Source organism: Marmota marmota, unplaced genomic scaffold, assembly GCF_001458135.2.
Source record: "Marmota marmota marmota unplaced genomic scaffold, marMar, whole genome shotgun sequence".
In the NCBI taxonomy this organism is placed as follows: Eukaryota; Metazoa; Chordata; class Mammalia; order Rodentia; family Sciuridae; genus Marmota; species Marmota marmota.
This window is the reverse complement of record NW_026000026.1, coordinates 33,227,722-33,255,230: the sequence shown is the minus strand read 5'-3', so window position 1 is coordinate 33,255,230 and position 27,509 is coordinate 33,227,722. Positions and strand designations below refer to the sequence as shown.

Genomic DNA, 27,509 nt, shown 5'->3' with positions numbered 1-27,509 from the left:
AAAAAAAAAAAAAAAAAAAAAAAAAAAAAAAAAAAAAAAGAGCAAGAGATCTTAAAGAAAAACAGGATACAAATTGGGGGCAAATACTAGATTGGATTCCCACATCAAATCAATACCACTAAGATCAAAATCAAAACCACCCTAAGATACCATCTCACTCCAGTAAGATTGGTAGCCATTATGAAGTCAAACAACAAGTGCTGGCGAGGATGTGGGGAAAAGGGTACACTTGTACATTGCTGGTGGGACTGCAAATTGGTGCGGCCAATTTGGAAAGCAGTATGGAGATTCCTGGGAAAGCTGGGAATGGAACCACCATTTGACCCAGCTATCACCCTTCACAGTCTATTCCCTGATGACCTTAAAAGAGCATACTATAGGGATACTGCCACATCAATGATCATAGCAGCACAATTCACAATAGCTAGACTCTGGAATCAACCTAGATGCCCTTCAATAGATGAATGGATAAAAAAAAAAATGTGGCATTTATACACAATGGAGTATTACGCAGCACTAAAAAACGACAAAATCATGGATTTTGCAGGGAAATGGATGGCATTAGAGCAGATTATGCTAAGTGAAGCTAGCCAATCCTTAAAAAACAAATGCCAAATGTCTTCTTTGATATAAAGAGAGCAACTAAGAATAGAACAGGGAAGAAGAGCATGAGGAAAAGATTAACATTAAACAGAGATGAGTGGGGGGAGAGAAAGGGAGAGAGAAGGGAAACTGTATGGAAATGGAAGGAGATACTCATTGTTACACAAAATTACATATAAGAGTTTGTGAGGGGAAAGGGGAAAAAAAGGGAGAGAATTAAACAACAGCAGATGGGGTAGAGAGGGAAGAAGAGAGGGAAGGGGAGGGGGGATAGTAGGGGATAGGAAAGGTAGCAGAATACAACAGTCATTAATATGGTATTATGTAAAAATGTGGATGTGTAACCGAAGTGATTCTGCAACTTGTATTTGGGGCAAAAATGGGAGTTCATAACCCACTTGAATCAAATATATGAAAGATGATATGTCATGAGCTTTATAATGTTTTGAACAACCAATAAAAAAAAAAGAGTGGCATTCACAGGAGAGAAGTTGTTTTTCTTTCATCTAAGAGAAACCAAGGAGGAGTCGCTATGTTTGCTCCACAGTGGCCTCAGAACTCATGGCTCTTTTTGCTCTGTCCTCTTAAGCCCATGTCTTACAATATCAAGTTCCCCTCCTTGCCAAGATATCTGCTGAGGCTCTGGACATCAAATCCATATTCAGGAAGATGAAAGCAAGGCAGAAAGGCCTTTGCGGTTGGCTGGATATATTAAAAAATATCATGGTGTATCACAAAACACTTCACATTCTGTGTCACTGGTCTCAGAGCTACATTTGGCTGCAAGGGAAGCTGCCGGAATATGACTTTAGTCTAGAGAAAGATACTCCAGTTTAACATCAAAACCACTGGGAGAATAGATGTTCGGGTGAAAAATCAGCCTTCCTTGCAATTCCTACAAGAACACAACGAGTCCTTTTCTCCAGATTTTTAATTAACTAGTACATTAACACAGCTGAAAAAAAAAACTATCAGAAGACTTACCCAGTGAAGATGTTCACACCCATCCCAGACTCCATCTGCCAGTTTCCACCCACCACAAAACACTTTTATTCATTTTTTATATCTCTTTCTAGTTTCTTTAATGCAAATGTATGCAAAAGAGACTATTCTTGCCTTCCCCTAGAAGACATTTCCCAATCATCACATACAGCACATTCTTCCTCCTCCTCTTCTTCTTCCTTGAACTTTCTCTTTTACAGCTGTATAGTATTCCATGGCTGGATCTACTACAGTTATTTGATCTGTTTCCATTTTCAAATATTTGGTTTGAGTTTGAATCTTCTGTTTTTATTGCACTGTGCATAAGTGTATCTATAGGATAGATTATACAAGCTGCACTTTCAGGGAAAAGGGTATATTTGGAATTTTAATAGATATCATCAGGCTGCCCTCTGTGGATGTTGTAATGATTTATATTCCCATCAGCAATACATGAACATGCCTGTTTTCCCACAGTCTCTCCTACAAAATATGTGACAGGTTAACAGTCGTCTGTATTTTGGATGTTCTTTGTCAGCTTCTAATTATATCCTATAACACATGTCATAAATTCTATATATAAAGGCAGAAATCCCTGAGCTAGACTTCATTATTATAAGATATATGTGAACATGTCTTAGCAAATTGGAGGTTTAAAAGTCCTCTACCCATTGGGGCAGCCTGTTCTACCACATGGACGGTGGAGGCCATTTATACAGCATGCATCCTATTTTTGTGAGAACTAGCAACCAACTGGATATTCCTGAAACACAATAGCCACCACCACCCCGCCCCCAGCCCCCCCCCCGCTTGTATCTGGCCACCATTCTGCAGCTAGTTGCTTCATTGTAGTTATATACTTTTATTTACACAATTCTTGGAATGTTCTCCTACTCTTTGCTATATTCCCAATTTCTCCTGAGTTCTGTCTCCAAAAATATGACTTCCATTTCCTGAATCCTTGGGTGGTTACACTGGTGCCAGTTAGCTGGCATTTGTAAATAAGCCAAATAGCTTTTGTGAATTTTGTAAATTTTAATTTTGACATAGTTTTGAGTGAAATAGAAAATTTGTAAGGAACTCTGCAAGGATTAGAAATGAGGTGCAACCTGCTTTCAAAACTGGCCCGAGGGTGAAGGTGACATTACATTCTCTTTCGTAAATTTCCCAAGTTATCACTGGGGCTTTGAGGCCAAAATTCTCAGGAAGTATTGCTGAAGGAGGGCTCTGCTGTCACAGCTGGGACCCTCCCTCATAGGAGAGCCATGCTACTGACTTCCCTGACCTTTATGTTGCTTTTTAGTGTTCATCTTAACCCCCATTCAACAGTCTGCAGTCCACCCTGAGAATTTTTTTTTTAATTGGCTTCTTGGACACCAGAATTCAATTGACCTCATACCACCGTTTGAAGCATCAACTATAAAAAATGATCATGAAATTGATGACCACAGATGACCCTAATGGGCTAGCATCCCTTTAAAGTATTCCGGAAGAAAAATTTAAGCTTTTTAGTTATTGCTACAACATTGTACCATTAGAAAATCTCAGTAAATTGATGACATTTTAAAGAATCTAAAATCGGAATAGTATGCCTTATTTTTATTTTCTATTATTACAGGTATTCATGCAAAGTCTGATAACGGTTCTCCTTATTTTAGATGTATTATGTCAGCCTTTATCCTATCTAATTATATTTATGCTGAATTGCGTATGCAAATTATGAAATCCAAAACACTAAGAGGCCAAATATTGAGGCAACTAATCTATTTTGGAATTGCATTCACTTACTTTCCTTTTTCTGTCTCACTATATACAATATAATTTATTAAAAGCATACCAACAATCAGATAACAGTATGGATCATTTTAAAATTTCCTGACTTTTACAATTATTCACCATAGCAATGTTAAAAAAAGTTTGTGATCTTAGAATACAGAATTATCCAGAGATGAAGGAAAAAAATTGTTATAGAAGTTAAATTCTTGGTAGATAGATTGATAGAAAAGACTGGGAAAGTTAAAAACAATCAGTGAATCTCTGTGAAGAATACAGAGTTGTTCCTGAATTTTTATCTTACCTATTTTCCATTAAATTTGACATTATATAAAATTAAAAGTTATCATAAAATTCACAAAAGGTGATCCCCTCAAAACTCTTGTGCACATAAATATGCTCATACCTAATGAAGTTGTTTTATCATAACTTGGATTTATTCTGGCTTCTCTGAGCTTCTAGAATATCTGTGGATCAGCGTTTTCTTGCCAGATTATAATTATCATGGACTTCATCAGCTTACTAGATACTAGCTGATCACAAATAAGAAGTCAGCCTGCTTCCCCACTGGACCCAGCTCACTCACTCAGGAAAGGACATTAAATATTTGAAACCATAGAGTGACCTTCGGTGAACTGCACCAGTAACAAAATCAGGGCATTAGAGGAAGAGGTGATCATCTCCAGGCCTCTAGTTACTTATTAAATGGTTCCCAGTGACCCACCAGAGTTAATATTCGCCCTTAAATATCCAACTTACACCAGCAAGTGACTTGGGTGCTGAGGATAGAAGGCAATCTGGACCATTATGTACTTATCAGGTTGTCTGCTGACATCTCAACATCCGGCTTGCTTTGCCTGTAAACACAGCAGCCAGCCCACCCAGAGGCCTGACTGCCAAGTTAATTGTCTGAAATCTTCACTTTGCTCTGCCCTCATAAACACAAATGTCATATGCAGGTGTCAAGCTCCCTAACTCCAAAACATAATTTATCTCTAATGGAGAAGGTGAAGGCATATCAAACTTCCAAATCACATTTGTGGTCTATAGGAATAATTAGGGTTTTTTTAAAGTGTAAAATCGAACAGTTTCACATTGTTAAGCAAAAATAACACTAACCTAAGTACTTCAAATAGCACAAAAAAAAAAAGATATCAAGAAACTACTTATCTGAGAATTTCAGGTAGTTTATACACTCTGACCTTCTTAATGATTAACCAGGTTTCACCAAAAGAGCATTAGGACTGTATACAATGAAAGAAATGGAGGAAGAACATACTTCAGTAACAGGTGTCACCTGCCGTTTGAATCTAGGTTCTCAGAGACTGAAATTTAAATCAGAATTTTTACTTTAGCAGTTGCTAAGGAATCTATATATCTTTCTCGCTTTATTATTTTATTTATTTTAATTTTTCATTATTTATTTATTTATTTTAATTTTGCAGTGCTGGGGTTTGAATCCAGGTCCTCGTTCATGATAAGCAAACACTTCACCAATGAACTACATCCCTGGCCCTATTTCTCAGACTTTTTTAATATATTAGTCTATGAAAAAAAAAAGAAACCCAGTGAAGCCACATGTACATTATCAATTCAAGTCATGCTAAAAAGTTGCTGCCTAGTCTCAACATCATAACCTTGAGAATCCTGAATATTCTGTTTCAACTATAGTTCTTCTTTCTTCTTCTCTTCCACACTGTGCAGTTCTCCCTAGCAAAATATTTCCTAAGTTTGAAGTTTCAAAGGGATTCTGCAGATGACAAAGAGCAAAGAGGTGGAAGTTGACAGTTCTTAGATTCTCACAAATTGAACCAGATAAATTTCTGTGATGAATTTTACAGTGAATTAAAACAGTTGTACAAAATTTGGGTGACTGAAAATTAAAGACATTGTCATTTCCATGTATCTTGATATATGGATGATAAATATGTTAAAGTTTTGAGAAATCTTACAATTTAATAGAAAATGCCAGTACGTTTGACCACATGTTCATTGAGTTTCTTGTGGCTGGATTATCTGTGTCTCCCAACATCTTTGATGCGAAAGGGAGACAGACCCATTTTCCTTGGGTAATATCTTTGCTTCTATATAAAATCTAGATGCAAATGTGTTATGTTTAGGTGTTCAAGTAAAATCCTTCCTAATATTAGTAAACATGCATGATGCTTGTTTAGGTAATGCTATTTTTAAATAAATTTCACTGTATAATTCAGGGCCCACAACATGATGCTATGTGATACATACAGGGTAAGATGGCTATTACAGTGAAACAAATAGTTTCACAGTTATTCATTTCTCTTTTCCTCCTTGAAAGAGGAACTATAATCTACTCATTTAGCAAAAATCCTAAGTACTATATCTGGAAGACATCATGTTAAGTGAAATAAGGCAGAAAAAGAAATAAAACTATTGCACAATCTCATTTATATATGGAATTTAAAAAAATACACAAAGAGAGAGAACAAGACAGTAAGGATAGGGAAAGGTAGGCAGCAATTGTTTGAAATTACAGCTATTCACTTCACTTCTCATTTGATTTCTCAACAATTGGCTTCATAGAATTCTTCTCTTATGTTGTAAGATATAAAATAAAATGTGAATTACCAATCAAATCACTATACCACCAATCATATACTAAGTAGTGGTCAACTATATAACACTTTAAAATTATAAATTTATATTCTGGGATTCCATTTCTTAATATACTCAATGCTTATGTGTTAATTTTTGGCGAAATTGCACATTTTATATTGCCCATATAAAGCTAGTAAAAACTAATTTTGAAAATGAAAAAAATATTACAAGACTTTGCTCTTTTTTCACTCCCCTGCCCTGTCACTGGTACTGGGGATTAAGCCCAGGGTCTCTTGCACTATTACTGAGCTGGGCAAGAGCTCTATTACTGAGCTACATCCCCTGTCATTTTTTTATTATTTTCAGACAGGTTCTTATTAAGTTGCCAAGGGTGGCCTTGAACTTGCCATTCTCCTGCATCAACCTCTTGAGTACCTGGGATTATACATATGGACCATCATATGCAACACACTTTACCCTTTAAACAGGTCAGGGATTAAAAATGTGAATGAAAATGACAATTTCCCGTAAGTTTCTGAAAACTTGCGAAAGTTGTTTACAAGTTGGAACCACTCAGCATATCAGCATACAACTCCATAACTCTCCTTTCCTCTATAAATTCAAATTACCCTTCTTACAGTTTCCCTTTTGATTTCAATAGTAAAATCCGTCTCCTCCCCCAATTACAAGGAAACATACAGCATGAAAGGCACATATACACATACAATGGAGTCTCAAGATTTTTTTATGATTATTTCCTTTTTATAGAAAGCAATCATCAATTGCACTTTTGTTCCCAATATGTCACCCCTCCCTGTATCCACTTCTTTTGGGATTCTTCTCAGTAGACCCTTTGATATTGGCCTCAACCGTGTCACTTGTTTCATCCAAAGGAACATTAGTGAACATGACATAAGCAGACACATCAAATGTGTTTGTGCAGGTGGTCTTGCTTTCTTGAATTTCAGCCATCCATGAGAGGAGCCTTCTCTAAGCAGCTGGTGGCTCATAAGCCTGGGTCACACAATAAGCACATGCTGAGAAGACCAGAAGTCTGGTTCACACCCAGAGCCTGAAGCAGAAGAAGCCTACATCAGCGAAACCCCAGCAGAGCCACAGTCTCCATCTAAAAATATGTAATTATAAAAAGAACCTGTGAACCAAATTAGAATTCTCACAATAGAAATGGGAGAAGGAGCCAGATCCCAAAATTCTAGATATACCCAAAGGACAGGCCAATTGGCTGGGTACCTGAGGTGAGGGGTGGAAGGGGCACAGATGACTTCAAGACTATTACTACTGGAAGACGATGAAGACACGGTAAAGAGTGAGGGAGGAGCTCGTGGTGAGGTGTCAAGTTGGGAGAATCTGCAGGATTGAGAGTGGATAGGAGAAGGCAATGGGAACCTAGGTTTGGCATGGAAGATAACAATCAGGACTATAGACTGAGAAGAGATAGAGGCCATGTCATAGGAGTGGATAAGATCATTCAACAGCAAATATAAAATAAGAGGCTCAGTGTAAGCCTTTGGAAGTCCAACTGTCAAGGGTTCCTGAAGAGATCTTAGTTGATCAAAGAGGTTCATCCTGCTGAGTCCAAAAGCCATCACCATATTTATGCCAAGGCCATGACCACTATCAATGTCCATCCAATGACTAATTCCACCAGACAGAGTCAGGCTGGTCCATTCTGGGGAGAGCCAGGACTCCTCTGACAGCTGACTTTGGCTCAAGGACACTCCTTCAATTTGCTTAAGTCATCTGCCAGGACACTTCCAACCAGTCTTCCCCCCTTCTCTCCTTCACTGAGGTCAAATTTATATTACCTGGAAGCTCTTCTGCTTCTCCCAGAATCTTATTTCCTTGTTTGTTTGTTTTTTATTCAGTGCTGGGATGGAACTCATGGCTTCATACTTGCTAACTGACCAATATCAAGGAGCTACATCCTCAGGTCTCCCCCTTTCTTAACTCATATGGGTATTTCCCCTAATAAAATCTTTTCATCTTTAATCCCATCTTGGTTTCTGCTTCTCAGAACATTTGGATAATCAGAAATATAGAGAAACTGGACCATCTGCACAATATCCCTCCCTTTTTGTTTCAATTTGATTGTTTTAGCATCAATTGAGGCAAACTCACAGAAGTTTGGCAAAAGGTTCTGAACATTCTACACACAGAACATCTTATCTACAAGGCTTATATCATAGTCAATACAGATTTTAAAAATCACCTATTTCCCTATTAAAGATCACACAGACATTTCAAAAGATAGACAGTATGATAGAGAGCTCAGGAAACTAACTCCAATTTCATAGTTCACATAATTAAAACAAGCACAGAACTTCAGATTATTCTTATACGTAATTCATATAAAAGAGGATTATATATGGCCTCACATATAATTCATATATGGACATGAATAATTTCATAGAGAAAAGTTTCATTTAAACCTCTCAAGAATTAAAATATTGCTCTGGATATATTCTACAGAGAAAAGTAAGAGATAAAGTGAACAATTCTAAAATAATACAATGTTAAAATATAAACTAAAAAGAAATCCAACCTGCAGTGTAGGATTAGAGAATACAAACCATTTGTCATGAACTCTTCCATCTTAAGCAATAATCAACAAACAGCAACAACAACAACAAAAAACCAAAGTAGATACAAAAAACTCCACTTTGGTAAAAATGCTACAATCCCATTCTAGAAGATATGAGAATGATGCTAATAAAAATTTGAGGTGTGATCAAATGCGAGCAAAAAAATCCAGAGGTTTTCAAGTGATTCCCACACAAAATTGTGATACATATTCTCATTCATGCAGGAATTTGGTAAATAGAATTTTCATGAATTCTTTAACATTAACTACATGACAAAATCCAGTTAGCCAAAAGTGAATCAAATTAAAGTCATGAATGGGGAGTCTGAGAAAAGGGGTGCTGTTGAGAATTGAATCCCCTTAATGTTTTAACTTTATTTTTGCAATAAGTAACAGCCAATGATTAACGAATTAAAACCATTTAAATAGATGGAGTGAACAATCTCCAGTACCCTTTCTGTCCTGTCCTCTCCCATCCCAGGCACCTGTTATTTTAATATATGTCCTTCTTTATGCAAATACAAATATATCCTTATTAATTCCCTATACCACTCGCTTCTGGTCATGAACATTTTATTGATCATTATGTCTTAGAGATCTTTCTACATCAACACAGAGAGCTCTCCTTTCTCCTTTTCCTTCTTTGCCCCCTGTTCTTCCTTAGGTGCAAAATATTTAATTGCATGAATATTCCATATTTCTTCAACCTGTTCCCTGGTGATGAACATTGCTTCCAAGTTAGGCTTTTATAAGCAACAGTGAGATGATTCACTTTGTACCTATGTCATTTTGTACATGTGCAGATATACATGAAAAGGATAAACACCTAGAAGAGAAATTGCTGGGTTGAAAGATACATATATTTATAGTCCTGGTAGTTATTACTAAATTACCCTCAATGGTAGGGAACTAATTGCACTCTTCCCAGCAATGCATGATAAGGCCGGCTTCTCCAGCCTTACCATTAAAAGGTGTGGTCAAATTTCAGATCACTGGGGATGGCATTATTGCTTGGGGGCACAGTGCTTGTCTAGCATATGTGAGGCATTGGGTTTGATTCTCAGCACCACATATAAATAAATAAAATAAAGGTCCATCAACAACTAAAAAAATACTTTAAAAAATTTAGGTCACTGACAATGTGACAGAGAAGTGGAAACTCAGTATGGTTATAATTTGTATTTCTACTATTATGAATGGGTTTGGTTTTGCCTTTCTATAACTAAGGAGTTTCAGCAGTTTGTGTTTTAATTGATTTCTGAGAAAAAATAGTTATAAACCATTTCAAGAAGTATCATCACAGAACATCATAGGATGGTAGAAAGCTTAAAACCATATAATGTATTATAATGAGTAATTCAGGAGATGAGATGGTAAAGTCAAAAACGAAGCCTACATAATCTGCTTTCATCATCTTTTACAGCAAGAATTAGATATGAATATGGATAAAGTTTTAGGTACATAAACAATGATTTAAACTTCAAATTATCCATGACCATTTAATATTAAATTTTAGAGGGATCCTTAAAAAAGAACATCCTATGGTGAAACTGTTATCTGGAGTCTTACCATTTAGATTGAATTAAGCTTCATTTTTATGCTTAATTCAAGTGACATTAAAAAATTAAATTTAAAAAAATCTAAAAATGTTAATTAAATAACTTCATATCATAGGTTCCAGTTGCTATAAGCATATTCTTGTTTCTACATTATCTTTGTATATGTATCTTTTTTTTTTCTTTTTAATTTTTTATTTGGAACTAGTGATTGAACCCATGGGTGCTTAATAACTCAGCCACATCGCCAGCCCACTTTAATACATTATCTAGAGAAAGGGTCTTGCTAAGTTGCTTAGGGCCTCACTAAGTTCCTGAGGCTGACTTTTTTTCTTTTTTTTTTATTGGTTGTTCAAAACATTACAAAGCTCTTGACATATCATATTTCATACATTAGATTAAAGTGGGTTATGAACTCCCATTTTTACCCCAAATACAGATTGCAGAATCACATCGGTTACACATCCACATTTTTACATGATGCCATATTAGTGACTGTTGTATTCTGCTATCTTTCCTATCCTCTACTATCCCCCCTCCCCTCCCCTCCCATCTTCTCTCTCTACCCCATCTACTGTAATTCATTTCTCTCCTTGTTTTTTTCCCCATTCCCCTCACAACCTCTTATATGTAATTTTGTATAACAATGAGGGTCTCCTTCCATTTCCATGCAATTTCCCTTTTCTCTCTCTTTCCCTCCCACCTCATGTCTCTGTTTAATGTTATTCTTTTCCTCCTGCTCTTCCTCCCTGCTCTGTTCTTAGTTGCTCATCTATGCATAGATTGATATCTGAAATACATTACTTAAAGTTAAGTTCATATTTCTAGGTAAAATTTCTGTAGTAAATTTTATTTTATTTACCTACCATTAACTGTTTCAAATTTTATAACAATTACATATTATTATTTTTAAAAATAGCCATTATTTGAAAACTAGGAATATTCATAATTTTTTAAAGAAAAGAATGCAATTTATACCCAAGCCAAGAGAACCACTTTCCCTTTACGTTTTACTTTTGAAAATATAAGAATAAAAATTCAAATTTTTGATTATTATGTGGTTCACACCCTGATGTACCTAAAGACTGGTATTTATACTCCACATTCTTGAACTAAAAAGTGTGCCCAAATAAATCAAGATTTGTTCTACTTTAAGACCCATGCTTTTACCCATTTTTACCAGAACTAAACAAGTGTTATTCTTCAGCTAATTTCAAATTCACTGTAAACATATCAGAGAATATCAAACCATGCCTGGATTAGTGGCACTAGTTTGGCACTGAAATAATATTTATGTTTGTTTTTTTCTTTGCTTTATTTAGTTGCTGACAGATCAAGTGCATTGGAGAAAACTGAAACGTGATATATTCTTGTAAAGTGGACAGTTTATATTAACCTAAATTTGCATTGTGCTTCATGGGTAACAAATACATTTATAAATGTTTCATTTCACTGTAACAATTTTGTGAGTTAGACAAAAAAGTAATTGTTTTTGTCATTTTACACATGCCTTGCTGAGAGGTAAATGAAAGTCATGCAAACAAGTTGAATGAAAACAAAGACTGGAACCCAGGCTACATAGCCAATCAATTTTTCTCTAGTAGATGAAGTGAGATATAACAGTTATTTATGACAATAATAATGCTGTGTAGCAAATAACAGAAAACCTCAGTGGTATGTAATAAAGGTTTATCATTGCTCATGAGCATATGGACCAGATGAATGCCTCTGCTGATCTGGGCTAGATTGAGATGAACTCAGCTTGGCATTCTCATATACTGTAATCAGCTTGCCTGTCGAGTGGGAGCTGGGAGCTGGATGGAGCGGGATGACTCCGGCTGCTCCACAGGTTCTTCTCTCCAGCAAGCCTGAGCTGTTCCCTGGACACCGATGGGATTCCCAGGATGAAACTGAAGCACATGAGGCTGCTTCAAGTCTAGGCTCAAATATGACTCATCATCACTTCTACCACCTTCTCCTGGGCAGACAGTCACAACCTACCCAGACTCAAAAGTTAAGGAATCAGTCTCCACCTCTTGATGGGAGGATATACAAAACCAAACAGTTGTGCGACAGGAAAGGGAAATACTGAGGTCACCAACCTTCCATACCAGACACCAGAGCACCATTGCATACTTGGCTCACGTGGTTTTATTTGCTAGTGATAAAAGAGCTTTTTATCTAAGTTTCAGAATTATTTGAGGCTACACACTGTGAATGCTATTGCTTCTGTGTCTCACCCAAGGAAGACATGGCATTGTCTTCTTTATGGTGACACAATGGAAAAAGTTACTAGGTCTCAGCATGGGTGGTAAATATTAGCAGTGTTTTATTCAGTTTTTTCACTGCTGTGCCTAAAGGATCTGACCAGAACAACTGTAGAGAAGGAAAGCTTATTTGAGGGCTCCCAGGTTAAGAGGTGTTAGTCCATAGAAGGCTGGCTCCATTTCTCAGGACTCGAGATGAGGCTGAACATCATAGTGAAGTGTGTGGCAGAGGGAAGCAGCTCACATCATGGTGATCAAGACGCAGAGAGAGATTTTCACTTGCCAGATAGAAAGATATATCCCAAAGCCATACCCCAATTCCCACCTCCTCCAGCCACACCCTACCATTTCAGTTACCACTCGGTTAATCCCTATCACAGGATTAATTCCCTAACTAAGACTCTCACAACCCAATCATTTACCCTCTGAGCCCTCTTGTATTGTCTCACACGTGAGATTTTTGGGGTACACCTCACAGCCAAACCATAACAAGCAGCTATAGTGGCCATTACTCTGCAAAAGCTATTCTAGTTGCTCTAATCACCACTGAGAAATCTTTGCATGTACTGCTGGGAAACTCAGAGCTACATTGTAAATTAATAAGAAAATGAACAATTACATTTTTAATGAGTTGTACACCAAATTTCAAACAGTGTATCACACACCAATTTATTTCTCACTGGAGGTCTATTGTGTTCCCTGTACAGTCTAGCCATGGAACAGAATCACCACCACAATGATACTTCACATCATCCTTTAAAACCACATCACTCTCCCACCTTGCCTGTACCTGTGCCTAATGGCTAGCAACTGCAAATATCTTGCGATTTCTAAAGTTCTGTCATTTCAAAACTCATATGTTCATGGAATTGTACAAACTTCAACCTTTTGGGAATGGCTTTTTCAGCTCAACATTGTAGAGAGTCATCTAGGTTGTGGATATTAACCTTGTAATTGCTGGCTAGTATTGTATAGTATGGACACACCACCTTTATTTAACCTACAATCTGTGAAGGACATGTGAGCTGTTCTCAGGTTGGGGCTGTTGTATATAAAGCTGCAATGACCATTTGTGCACAGATATTTTTTTGTATGAACATCCTTTTCAATTTTTTTTCTGGAATATATGTTTAAGAATAGGCCAGGTGCAGTGGCCCATGCCTGTAATTCCAGTGGCCCAGGAGACAGAGGCTGGAGGATCACGAGTTCAAAGTCAGCCTCAGGAATTTAGCTGGGAANGACAGGGTCTCACTGAGTTGCTTAGAGCCTCACTTTTGCTGAGGCTGGCTTTGAACTTGAGATCCTCTGACCTCAGCCTCATGAGCCACTGGGATTACATATGTACACCACAGTGCCCAGCTATACATTCATTTTTTAATGGATTTCATTTCTACCATTCAGATGGAATACATTCTGTCAGTCTGTGATCAAATCACTAACAGTATCTTCTGTTGACTTTGCTCTATTATTGAGCCCATCCAGTGGAGCTCTTTTATTTTGACCATTAAGACTTTCAGTAGGGAAAAAAAAATCAGTTTTACCCTATTTAGTTCTTTCTTAGGACTTCTATTTATTTGCTAAGGTTTTTGACTATTGCATTTGTTTCAAATATGTTATAATTAATAAAGTGTTTTTATGGTGGCTGCTTTTTTCTCAAAAAGTTCTAACATCTGATTTGTCTTGGAGTTGGCTCCAGCTGCCTCTTTTCACTCCAGCTGTGCTTTTCCTGGTGCTTGGTCCGATGGGCCACAGTCACTGGTATACTAGACCTTGCATCTATTATGTTAGAAGACTCCAAATCTTATTTCAATTGTTTATTTTAGCAGACCACAACCCTGGTCTAAGTTGGTGATGTGAGTTGTTCTACTTTTATGGGCTGTCGTTCCAATGATAGTTTATTTTCCAGAGCCTTTGCTATGTCATTTTGGTCTCTTTAGTTTAGATGATGCTCCTGGGATGCCCACAGGTCCCTGAGCCTGAGAGGCAGAGGGATGTCTTCAGTCTGACCCTCCTGTGTCTCTGGTGATAGAGGGGAATCTGGGGCCTCCACATGGGAACAAACAGGTTTCCTAGGTCAAGTGCTGGTTGCAGTTGAATCCTCTTTACTGGTGTTCCAGTCCCAGTGTCTCTGGGCAGCAGATAGGAGCCTCAGGCCTATGGGGACAAGAGGCTTCTCAGGCTGGGCTGCTTATTGTGATGAGCTCCCTTCTGCCCACCCATGGTGTGTGCCTCTGATAGAACACTGACCCTGGCCACTTACTGCCAGCTAAGCTCCTCAATGACCACATCGCCAGTGTTGCTGGGCTCCCATGGAGACATCGGAAGGAGGGAGCGCCTCTGGACCACTTTCTTTTGTGGGGTCAGGGTTGTAAAATGGTGGGTGTAGGGCTCCTCTTCTGTTTGCTGGGGACACATACAATGCCACCACGTTGCTCCTTGAGTCCTGAGATCACAATCCATTTGGCCTTCCTCTTGGCACCTTTCAGAGTTCCACACTGGTGCCTCTTACATTACTTTCAACACTTTTCATTGTACTCAGCAAAGAAGAACAGAGAGAAAAAAAAATCTATGCTATCTTGTCCACATTGGAACTCTGAGTGATCCTTCTTATTTTTTTTTGATACGAGTCCATGCACACCACAAATTTGTTCAAAATCTTATAATGGCTTCAAATTTCATTCAGAGAAAAACCACAGTCCTTACACTGGTTGAAAAAAACTCTTACATGATTTGCCCTGCCTTCCACAGGGCTCTGACGTCATTGAATGTTATGTCTCCCCCTTTGACTCAGCTCCAGCCACCTGGCCTCTGGGCTGTGCATCAAAACATTCCAGAAGACTCATGGATTCACGCTTACTAATTCTTTTTCCTAGAATATTCTTCCTCCAGAGAGCCACAATGTCCGATTCCCCAGCACCTTTATATCTCTGCTCAAAGATCAGCTTATCAGAAAGGCCTTCCTTGAACTCCTACATAAAATAGCCACTCTGACTCACTCTCCCAGCCCTTCCCATCCTCTTCTCACTCTCTACAGCAGCCCACCTGACTTGCCATGTGGTTATATATTATCTGTGATATATCTGACACAGAAGAGTGCCTGACACTTAGTAGGTGCTCAAAGAATCATGCTGAAAAAAAAAAAAAAAAACGAATGGATTACAGAATGTACACTTCTATCCACCGATGCATCCAGCACTTATGGGGGCTTAGAATAGCTATGCCAAACTGCTTCTTGGGAAAGAACACACCTGAAAAGAAATGGAACTAAGACACATAAAAGGTAGCAGCAGATGGGCTGGTTCCCAGCCACATAAACACTCAGGGGTAGTTTACTTCCAACAGCCAATCCTCACAAAGCATGAACTGATTAAGCAGGCCTCACCTTGAAGGGTCACCTGGCTGGAGTGGACTTTATGTTGACAAAGGGACACTCCCACAGGTGAACTTCTGGTACTACAAGAGAAGTGGTACAATTTCTCACTTTCAAAGACAAGGAGTCATTCTCCAGATGGCTCATATACATGCTTCATAATGGAGAGTATAATGAAAGATAATAAATACTCTTTGCATCCAACATGATAAGTACAGATCCAAACACATTACACTCATTCGGGTAATCCCTACCAAAACCTTTCAATGAAGTACTATCATATCCATTTTTATACATGTGAAAACCAAGGTACAGAGAGGTTAACTCCCCATCTCAAGTCACAGCTGGAGGAGCAATAGAGCTGAGATCCAAACTCAAACAAATAATAACAAAGTCTGTACTTATAACTACCATCCTATACTGCAAAAGAAACAAAATAAATCACTTTCTTTCCTTCATAACAACAAAAAAATAGAGCATAACTCACAAATAAAATGAGAAACAATGAAAAATTAATTTCAAGCTTATTACCCCAACCTCTAATTTGAAGCTGACCTTTAAGCAAAAGTCATATTTGTACTCACTTAAATGTGTATAACTAAACATGAGGAAACTATACAGATGATTGAAAGTAACAGTGTCTCTAATGTTAATCATAAAACGTTGCAGCAAATACTGCTATTTTAGAGGAAAATCATAGCTGTTAACAATCAAGAAGCTAATTTATGTTCACACTTCAATGTCAGATTCTAAACTGTTATCATTAGATGGACAATTTAGCAAAAGTAACACTGTTGCTCTTTCAGAATGACTGCCTTGCTGGATTACATGAAACTGCCCATGTTTGACCACTTTTTATCTATAATTACAGCAATTTCATATGGCTCAAGCCCCCACCACCATCACCACCATTTTTCATTTTTTGTATAAAGTCACAGACTAAGGATCACCAAATGTAGCTGTTTAATATAACAGGTCAAAAAAACAAAAAAGGAATAATGCCCATTTCTCAGCCTATTTCCCCAATTTTTAAATTTTCTTCTCCTAAGAAGTTCAAAGCAATGATTATCTTTTTTCCCATCCGGAACTTTAAATCTAAAAATTTAGATATCATTTAAAATAATTCCGCAAATGACATTTTTTTCCTACCCCAATGTTTCCACTTACATTTTGAATGAAGCTGATTCATTTCAAAGATATACTTCTAAGTGCTTCCCTCGTTTTACTTCCATTTTTTAAATAGATTTTATTATGTATTTTGTAAACATCCATGTGTAGCTCCTTTCGACACTGCAATAAATATTTGCCATTCTTTCCCAGAGTCAATAAGATTTTCTATTTGTCCTTACAACAAATAAAATAACTTATTAATTTAAATAGGCATGTCTAGATGGAGTTAATACAACAGTGTCAGAGCATAATACTGGCACTCAAAACTATGTGAAATGGTTGGTGCATAATCCCAGGAACCTGGGTAGAATACTGACATTGGCCAGTGGAGAAACCGAGTCGGTGTCCTCTAACTGATTGACTCAGGCCATCTGTATTGAGATCCTAATGCCATTCTCTTAATATAAGATGTCTTGCTGAAAGCAGCCAGAAGCACAAAAGAAATCAGACATGGGACTTGTTTTCTCAAAGGTAAATCAATATTCAATCTCATACTCCAGAACCATCTGGACCACCCTGTCCAAAGGGTTAGTTTGAGTACAAACTATGTCCTTCCACTCAGCCTTCCATTCTTAAGGTTCATTGGTCAGAGGCAACTTTAGACACAGGTCACATGAACCACGTGTGGCCTTAGTTCAGGCTCTATGATCTATGACCAGAGGTCCTGGGAATCTGGGTGGACACACTCACTGGTAGGTTGTCCTCCAATCACAGAATATATCTGTAACTTGTGAGTATTTTCTGCGACTACAGATACTGGCATTTCTTTGAGATCCTAATTTTTCAATTAAATTGAGTATAAAAAGATATAGAGCCAGGTGCTCATGCCTGTAATCCCAGAGGGTCAGGAGGCTGAGGCAGGAGGATTGCAAGTTTGAGGTCAGCTTCAGCAACCTAGTGAGGCCCTAAGCAACTAGGTGAGAACATGAATTAGAAATATCTGAATAACTGTCATAGTTCAACAGGGCATGCGGCGACAGGAAGGAAGGCTGTTATCTGGTGGGTGTACATTGGGCTGGGGAGCCACTGAGGTTGAAAAGTTCAGTTTATTGCCACCTCTTCACTTTGTGCTGTGTTGAGTTAGTTCACCATCTCCATAATTGTTCTTTTGTAAGGTACCCCATGTAAGATCAGAGACTCTGAAATCCACCTCCCCTGTCATAGTTCAAGTTCACACAATATGTATTCAAATTGATTAAGACTTTTTACTAAAATCAGCCAGCACCCATGGAACATTTACACTGTGTGCTCTGTTGAGTGTTTGGAATGTGTTATCTCATTTAATCCTCACAAGAATTCTATGAAGTATATTTGTTATTTCCACTGTGCAGAAGAGAAACCTGGAGTACAGGCTGGTTAAATTTTGTCCCCAGAGACACACAGTGCTTGATCCAGGTTTTAAACCCAGGGAGGTGGATTTCAGAGTCTCTGATCTTACATGGGGTACCTTACAAAAGAACAATTACGGGAGGTCGTGAACTAACTCGACGCAGCACAAAGTGAAGAGATGGCAGTAAACTGAACTTTTCAACCTCAGTGGCTCCCCAGCCCAATGTACACCCACCAGATAACAGCCTTCCTTCCCGTCACGGCATGCCCTGTTGGCTCCATTAGATATAAATACGCTGACACCTGCATCTTCCCAGAGCACACTCAGCTTAAAAAAAGATGAGCTCAGAGTAAGGACTGATCCCTTCCCATGCCTCATTGACAAAACCTACTGAATTCGCCCTCAGTCAAACGCATATGTTTCTCATCCCAGAAAAATGCATGTTGAAGACCCAGGATAGAAGAAGAGGTCTGCAATGATTTCCATCTCTCTGCTATGGAATTTTCCCCGTGATCATTTTTCAACAGTGGAGAATTCTGAAGTTTACTATCTACTTGCCCTGTGTTCTTGCAGATTTAGAGTTATTTCCATGTTCCCAGCACAGGATCAAAAAAAAAATATATATATATATATATATATATATAAAGTTAAAAAGACTTCCAGTCACTGAAAAATCACTAAAGGAGAGAAGAATAAAAGTACAACAAAGCAAGAGATTACTGACAACTACTACAGTTTGGCTCTTTAATGCCCCCAAAGGCCCACGTATTAAAGGCTTGGTCCCTGGCTTGGCGGTCCCTAGTGGGGGTTCTTCAGGTCATTATGGGTGTCATCAATGGGATAAACCCCAGGCCCTTCTTCTTTCTCGGTTGTTTCCCAGTCATGCAGTGATGGGTTTTTCTCTGTCAAATGCTCCAATCATTGCCATCTGGCTCCTCCACCAGAGACCTAAAAACAATGGGTCCACCTGGTCATGGACTCGAACCTCTCAAACTCTGAACCAAAATAACTTTTTTCTCTAAGTTGATTGTCTCCAGTGTTTGTTATAGTGACAGAAAGCTGGCCAAACCAATAAACAGGAAACCACAAAGAGATGTCCCTCTCTTGTCACAATGGTCCCCAAGTCACCTCATTCCTCAGTGACTTTGAAAAAACAAACAAACAAACAAACAAACTGGTTTTAACAGCTGTTCCTTGGAGGATCCCATCTGAACACTGGGTCAGGAGGTAAATTTACCTCCCCATGACCTCAAAGGTACTTTTTCCTTTCAGAACATCAATTGAGAACAACTAAATCCAAGGTATAGAGAAACCCCCTACCTTAGAGAAGTTCAAGCACTCTAATGTTAAATTAACACAATTTCCTGGATGGGGTGTCACATTGCCTCAATATTTTTGAAAGATGAGGAAGCCATTGATCAGTTCTGCTCCAGGAAACACTCCACTAGCAGAGAGAGAATCTTCTATTAATTTTAGAGAAAAAAAAATTGTTTTGTGTATTTGATTGTAAAACGAGCTATAAATGATTCCCCTTTGAAGATCCAGGCTATGTGTGATGTAACTCTGCAGGGCTTCTCATTTATAGGAGAGGTCTATGTCCTCACTTGATGCATGATTTCATTTGGCATATAATATATGGCAGAGACATCAGTATGGCAATTCTGTTTCTTGGGCCTTTCTGCTTCTACTCCCTTGGAACTCTGTCAGTATCCCACAAGAACAAGCTGGCCTAGCCTTTTGGAGCAGAAGAGACCACATGGACCAGGTACAAGCCAACCAGCCAACCCTGCTAACTGAAGCCTCAGACTTGAGACCCCAGTGTGATCAGCAGAACCACATGTCTATGCCACACAGAATTGCCGAAGCCAGGGGAGCTGAGAGCAGAAAATGATCCACCGGAGCCTATGCCAGATCATCAAACCATGGAAAAGTGCTCTGAGCCAGGTGTGGTGGTACACACCTGTAATCCCAGCAGCTGGGGAGGCTGAGACAGGAGGATCTCCAATTCAAAGCCAGCCTCAGCAACTTAGTGAGGCTCTAAGCAACTCAGTGAGACCCTGTCTCTAGATAAAAATACAAAATGGGGCTGGGGATATGGTTCAGTGGTCCAGTGTCGCTGAGTTCAATCCCCAGTATCAAAAAAAAAAAAAAAAAAAAAAAAGGTGATCTGAATACATAGCTGTCGTTTTAGGACTACATACCAAAAGTTGATGGATTATCTTCATTCTATAAATAACTGAATTGGGAAATTAAGAGGGAAAAGATAAAAAACAAAATCTGTCTTAACAGATAAGAAATAACCAACTACATCACTAATAATAGCTCCTGAACTAAATCATTAGTTTAAGAGAAATTATTTTTTGGAGGTTTTTGTTTTTGTTTTTTTAATGACAATGTGCCACAGTGGAGTCTTGGTTGGAACTTAAGGGATGTACATTTTAATTTGAACTCTTATGAGTTAGCTGGTTGATTGTGGCAGACTCCACTTCTTGACCCTCAATGCTAACAGAGAAAATGAAGGAATTGGATGTACTAAATTCTAAAGCCTAGTCCAATTCTCAGCTGACAGATTTTATGTCATTTTTTATCTGAAACATTACCAATTTTTGGCCACATTGCTAAGCAGAAAAAAAAATACATTTATCCCTCTAATGAATGGTGACAGAGAAGCTGCAATATGCCAAGCAAATTGTGAGAGTACAGTAGTGAAGAGGAAATGTGCATCTGTCCCCTTGATGCACTGGAGTGTGTGTACAAGCTCTTGAGAGCCAACTGTGCCTTCTTTACCCAAGTCCATGCTCAGTCACAAAGCACAGGTATCATGAAATCAGACACAGCAGGGGTATTTACACCATGGAAATCAGCTAATGCCACAAATCATTTGCCCTCATAGGAAAACCACTTCTTAAACACTGACCAGAACAATACTGGACTCCACTCTCATTGAGTTAACAGTCTTAACAGGGGAGCTATATGTTATAAAATTATGTAAAAATAATTGATTACAACTGCAAAAATGATAGCTAAGCAATAGAGGGGGTAATTTAGCAGGAAAGATGGTATATTTCCAAGCAGAGGGAAATCACTGTGAAGACTTCAAGCAGAAAAGAATGTACCACAACTGGGGAAACAGAAGAGGACTAATGTAGTTTGTGTGATCACAGCACAAAAGGAAGGGCCCAAGAGATTGATGGAGGGTAGAGAAGATGTTAAGGAAGACTTCCAGAGTCCAGAATTGGACAACTCAGAGGAAGGCAGTACCTAGTATGGCAGCAGGACCAGGTCAGGCATGAAGGTAGGAAAGGCAGGGTACCAATCATGGAAATACTTGGTTTCAGTTATGTCAGGGACAGGGTACTGGATGATAATGTGAAACTGGATTATAAGTCAAGAAATGAGAATGTTTCAAGAGAAATGGGGTGGTCAATAATATAAAATCCTGATGCAAGGTCAAGCACCAAGAGAGCTAAAAAGAGTCAATCTGTTTCAAAATGTGAAAGTCACTGGTGGGTTTAGGAAAAGGAGTTTGGAGAAGGGACAGGAACAGAATCCAGGTTGATATGAATTGAGGAGCAGGTGAAAAGAAGAACATAAGCAAGTCTTTCCAGAAGTTTGCTGAGATGAAGATGATAAAAGGGAAAGCAAGCATGAAGGTCCAGAGAGGGTGTAGGGTTTCTATTTAATATACAAGTGGCACATCATGTTAAATATTGATGGTACACATCTGGCTATAGGGCAAATACTGCTAACACAAATAACAGGAAAAGAAACAAATGTTAGTGTAAAATAACAGAGAAACTAGGGTCCAGGACCAAAGAGGTAGAAATGGGCTGGGGGAAAAAAATACAGTTGCAAACAAGGGACTGAGCAGCTGCTGTGCCTCCGAGACACATAGCAGGAAGTAGGTGGGGATGCCCTACAGTGCTTTCCCTCTTCTACAGGAAGTAGAAGTTCACACAAATTGCCAAGAGTGGGGCAGTGGAGATTTATCAGGGAGGTTTTCACAAATGAGCAATGGTAAGAGAGAGCACTGGCTTTGGACAGATCCAGCTTTCTACCACTTAGTGAACCCTAGCTTTAGACAAGCTGCACAGCCTTTCAAATTCACTTGACAAACATTGATTGAGCAACTACTGTATACTAGCAGCATACCAGAAATGCCAAATGAATTGGGTAATGTCCCTGTATTTAAGGACTCCATCCTCTACTGCGCAAGTAAAAGCAGTTAGACAACATAAACACAATGTGTTAATTTCTACCTTAGTAAAAGAAAGCCAGAGATATTCCTGACCACAGACAACAGCACTTCATTCTAAACTGTCAGGATTCAAAAGAGCCTTCCAGGGAAAGAATTACCCTACCTACCCATAGCCTCATTTTCCTTGATGCCAAAATGGAAAAAAACAACCAAATGATGCACCAATAAAACATTTCACATTGAGCACACTAGCACAAGGTCTGCAACACAACAGTTTACCAATAAGTTCTACTTTCCTTCCCTACAAATCTTCCTGGTATAATCTAGACAGAATATTAGGTTCATACACAAAATTGCCAAAACCTTATATTATTTGTGCAATTTTCTCCATGATTTTCAAGAAATAGCCTTCCCTTGTGGTAATTAGAAGTTGATAAAGTTATCATGGATAGCTAAAGCTCAAATTAGAAAAATATATAAGACAGCAATGTCTTAGGCAAGAAATTGTAGTCACTGAGTACATAAATTGTTCATAAATATTATCCCCTCTTTTATTTGTCTTTCATGTTCATGGGACAGATGTAGCTGAATCCTTCATATATGAGTCCCTGTCTTCCTTCAAATAAATAAATGTCCAGCATATCAGTTTGCAATCTAGAAAGTGACAAACAGCTCATCTTAAACTGGCTTAGAAAATGAAGGGATTGATTAGCTTATGGAATTAAAATGGAAAATCTGGCATCTCACATGATGTAACCAACTACTGGGTTCGTCACTAGTGCTCTGATTTAAATATGGTTGTTATGTGTCCCCCAAAATTTCATATGCTAGAAGCTGGGTCCCTAGTGTTACAATGTGGAAGTAATTAGACCTTTAAGAGGAGGGGCCTGAGGCAAATTAATTAGGACACTAATGGTATCAACCTCGGAAGGGATTGGTATAATTCTAGCAGGAGGGAGTGAGTTTTCATGAAAACTGTTATAATACAAGGACACCCCATGCACTTGGCCCCTTCTTCATGCTGTCAGTTTCATTTCTTAACCATGTTGTAATGCAGCCAGGTGTGTCCCCCACCAGGACACTGGTGCCACAATTCTTGGATCCACCAGCCACCAGAATTGTTGAAGGCCAAATAAATCCTTTTAATTTATATAGTACCCAGCCTCAGGTATCTTGCCACAGAAACACAAAACAGACTAAGCTTACCCTGTCTTCTGCAGGGTAAGCTTCCCTCTTCTGCTCCCAAAGTAGTGTCTCAGCTACCTACACCACCATATTCTTCCACAAAAACAAAATAACAAAAGCAGGTCCAGATATCACATACTTGTAGACCAGAATCCCGCAAAAGACAGAATGGTTCTTTCTCCATCAGTTCAAGAAAACTTTTTATTGCAAGGAAACTGCACTGGCTCTGAAGAGTCATTCCCAATCCAAACTATGCAGCAATGTCCAAAAGAATTTTCCACCATGATGGAAGTGTATAACTGTAACTGTCCACAGATGGCTTTAAAGCACTGAGAATATGACTAGTATGAGTAAGAAACTGAGTTTTTAATTGTATTTTATCTTAATCAAAGTGAACATATAAAAAGCCACAAGTCTTCATGATATGGTACAGACAGCACAGCTCTATGCTGAGGAAAGGAGTAGCCACTTTGGTTGGCTATACCAGACAATACTCACTGCCTTGGGCTAGGGTTGAAATTAATCCCCTTTGTTCCACTAAATGAAGTCACTCTGCTTGGTATCCCAGAGCCCACTATTCTTATTTCCCTTAGATTAATGGCCCAATTCAACTTGAATTCTTTTGAAAGGAGTTATATTTATAAATCTTACCTAGTACAATTGCACGTGAAAGTCACTTTGGAATAATAGTCTTTTACAGTGGAGAGGGACCTCAGGGCTCCTATACTTCAGATCCATATTTCACAGAGAAGAAGAGGGCTTAGGGCATCAATTGCTTATGGAACTTAAGAACAGGACCTGGATACTCAAACCTTCAACCATGTTTTTCCACTACAAAAAATTCAGTTCTTTCTGCCATAGTACTCCAATAGGCACGCTGTGACAGAATTAACTACATTTCACATGAAGCTTTGTAATCATTAGTTTACTGACGCTTCCAGTACAGAATATTATCACAAAAGCCTTAAACTTACCCCCAAGCATCTAAGTTGGTCATATAAATTAGGTAGGGTAGCTTGGTGAGGAATGTGGTAGATTTGGTACCAAACTCTGTCTAAAGCAGGCAGCTGCTGCTCTACTCCAATTAAATGTGGCCATGGCGGGTATGATGTTGTAGGTTGGCATGCCTTCTGTTTTTTCTGTTTGTTTGTTTGGGTTTTTTGTTTGTTTGTTTTGTTTTGTTTTTGAAATCTAGATTTACAAATTGAATCACCAGGTTTTTAAATGCTGAGAACTCATGTTTATGTGTTTAAGGTATTATGCAAACTAAGCAAGATCTGTTTATGAACAGGTCCAGCCTCTAGTTTGCACCCTAGGTATAGATGTATGAAATCTGGTTCATTGAAAATTAAAGCCCCCAGAGTAGTCAGCACTGGTGGTGCCCATGTGTTCTCACACATGCCAACTGATAGCTTCCAACTGTAACTATGTCTGAGGGTTTTCTCAGAACCTGGGCCTCACTTGCCTGGAACCCTCTGAGCCACCAAGAGAAGCTGGCAGAAGAGCTGAAGCAATACTCCTGAGAGAGCTGCCTTCAGTCACTGACTAAAGAGAACTGATGGAACTCCCTGCAGTGTCTACCAAGATTCTCAGCAGGATGAAGCTTCCTTTGTCTACTCACCTGATAACTCATCCTGCACTGGCTGCCTTCCCTTGACTCTCTCACTTCCCCACTGTCCTTTCCATGTTTCCTGAGGTCATCTCCTGAATAAGTCACTTGAGCTTGGGGCGTCAGCTGCTGGAAGAATTCAACCTACAAACACCAAAAATTGTTTTGGTGCTTTGTTTTAATTTTTTTTTCTGTCTAGTTATAAACTACGTCATGACTCAAATTGATGCAAAAGTCACAACATATCTAAGGTCACATCTACTCTGGATTCTAATATCTCAATATTCATAATATAGCCCTGGAACTGCAGTCCTCTTGCATAATTAAGCCATGCAAAAGGAACAAATGTTCATCTAAAAATAGAATCCATTATGTATAGCAGCACAGTCATTAGCTTCTCAGTATAGCAACTAGTTCTGCCCCATAAAACTTTTCAGTGAAGCATTCATTCACACAGGTGCATGGATTGTCATGATGTAACAAGGTTTACAGACACAGTCCCTAAGAAAGGAGGGAGTTTGGGCAGAAAAGCAGGGAGAAATCTCATGTGAAATCATTCTCATCACAATCCACACTCCCTACAAAAGACAGAGTGAAAACCAAACACTGTAATGAAAGAAATGTGCTTTCACTTTTATCAAATGCATGATGTAGAGGTTACTAAAGGGCAAGCTTCCGATCACACCTGCAAATTATCATTCTCCCTCATTGGGTACCTGTGTCAATATGGGAAGGGTTTCTACAAACTGATAAGAAATGACAAGATGTGGCGATTTAAGATAACATCTGGCTTTGTATTCATAAATAAAAGTTAAGATATAAAATGAAATAATTTTGTAAGTAGTGTATGTGTGTATGTGTGTGTGTGTGCACAAGCACATGCTCACACATGTGCTAGGGACTGAACTAAGGACCTCATGCATGCCAAAAGTATGTGCTCTACCATTGAACTACACCCTTAGACCTTTAAGGTTATTCTTAATTCCATATTCCCTTATTCAAAAATGTAGCTAATTCAATTAATTAATTATGGAATTTAAACAGTGCCTTGATCTAATAGAATCTAGAAAAATAAAACATAAAGATTCACAAACAGGACATTAATGCCGAGGACGTGTTTAGTAAAGACAGAACAAATGGCTAATACCTGGAGCATTCGGGGAATGGGAAAGCAAATGAATTTTAATGAACTGAATATAACCGAAAAATCTATTTTGATTCACTCTTGGATATTGAGAAACATTCTAAAAAAATTCTAGTAATTTCCTGACTTATTACGTACAGTATAGGGAATATTATGCAATCATTGTCAAATAATTCAGAATCTAGAGGAGCCTGTGAGTACTCATATGGAGGATTACTTCAGCAGGAAAATAGGCTATGCCCTGGACAGGAAAGGCAGAGTGTGCACATCCGCTCAGGAAGTTTATTGAATTAATGAGAACCCCTTCTGCATACAGTTTGCCTCATCCAGGCAAATGTATTATACCTACTGAGGTTTCTTGCTTTTTTTTTTTAACAAATTTAAGGGGAAAAAATCCTACAGGTAAACAAAATTACACAATAATCAGATTTTTAAGTAAGAGCCAGTCTACACAGTCAGGCTACCTGCGTTGATTCTGCTCCTGACTCTGCCACTAACCAACAATAGGACTTAGGGTCAGAACATGACCTCTGTGTGCAGTTCAACTTATTCACTTTATAATTATAGTGTTGTCCTTCAGAGGCTTTTGAAAATGATTTAATAGTATGTATGCATTACAGGATAGTTATGTATATTATAGTATATTCTGTTCATAAATAATAATATTTATGTATATTATTATACATACTATGTTTATGAATAGATGTACACTATAAAAGTATACATATAGCATATATATATATATTGCATATACACTATAAATATATACTCTACATACCAAATTTCCATACTATATAGATATATATACCCCCCAAAATGTATATACACTGCACACATATGTATTAATGATGCTTGGCATGCAGAAAACAATATCTGTGTTTGCTATTATTGATACTAATGATAATGACAATGACAATAATAATAGTGAAAAAGTATGTGCAAACTGAACTAGCAAATGTCAAATCCTTCCTAGATTTGAGAAATTTACTTATATGTAAGAACTGACTTCCCAATAATTTACTTTAATCAGGGTTTGCCTTTTTGCCTTTTTAAATCATTTAAATAAAATTAGCAATGATAAAATACAAAAAATAGAATGAAATAATGAAGTATATTATTTGAATCTTTGTGTGTGGGGGGGGGGGGA

The 27,509-nt window shown here is 38.2% G+C and overlaps 1 protein-coding gene and 1 long non-coding RNA gene across 2 annotated transcripts in view; one reads left to right on the top strand and one right to left on the bottom strand.

Moving 5' to 3' along the window:
- Plcb1 (phospholipase C beta 1) overlaps nt 1-27,509 on the bottom strand; it is a 727,531-nt gene that overhangs the window by 659,753 nt on the left and 40,269 nt on the right. The window lies entirely within an intron of this gene.
- LOC125619046 overlaps nt 17,620-27,509 on the top strand; it is a 14,166-nt gene continuing 4,276 nt past the window's right edge. Inside the window, exons 1-2 of the long non-coding RNA XR_007350518.1 lie at nt 17,620-18,631; nt 19,812-19,816. This is a non-coding gene — a long non-coding RNA (uncharacterized LOC125619046). The remainder of the gene's footprint in view (nt 18,632-19,811; nt 19,817-27,509) is intronic.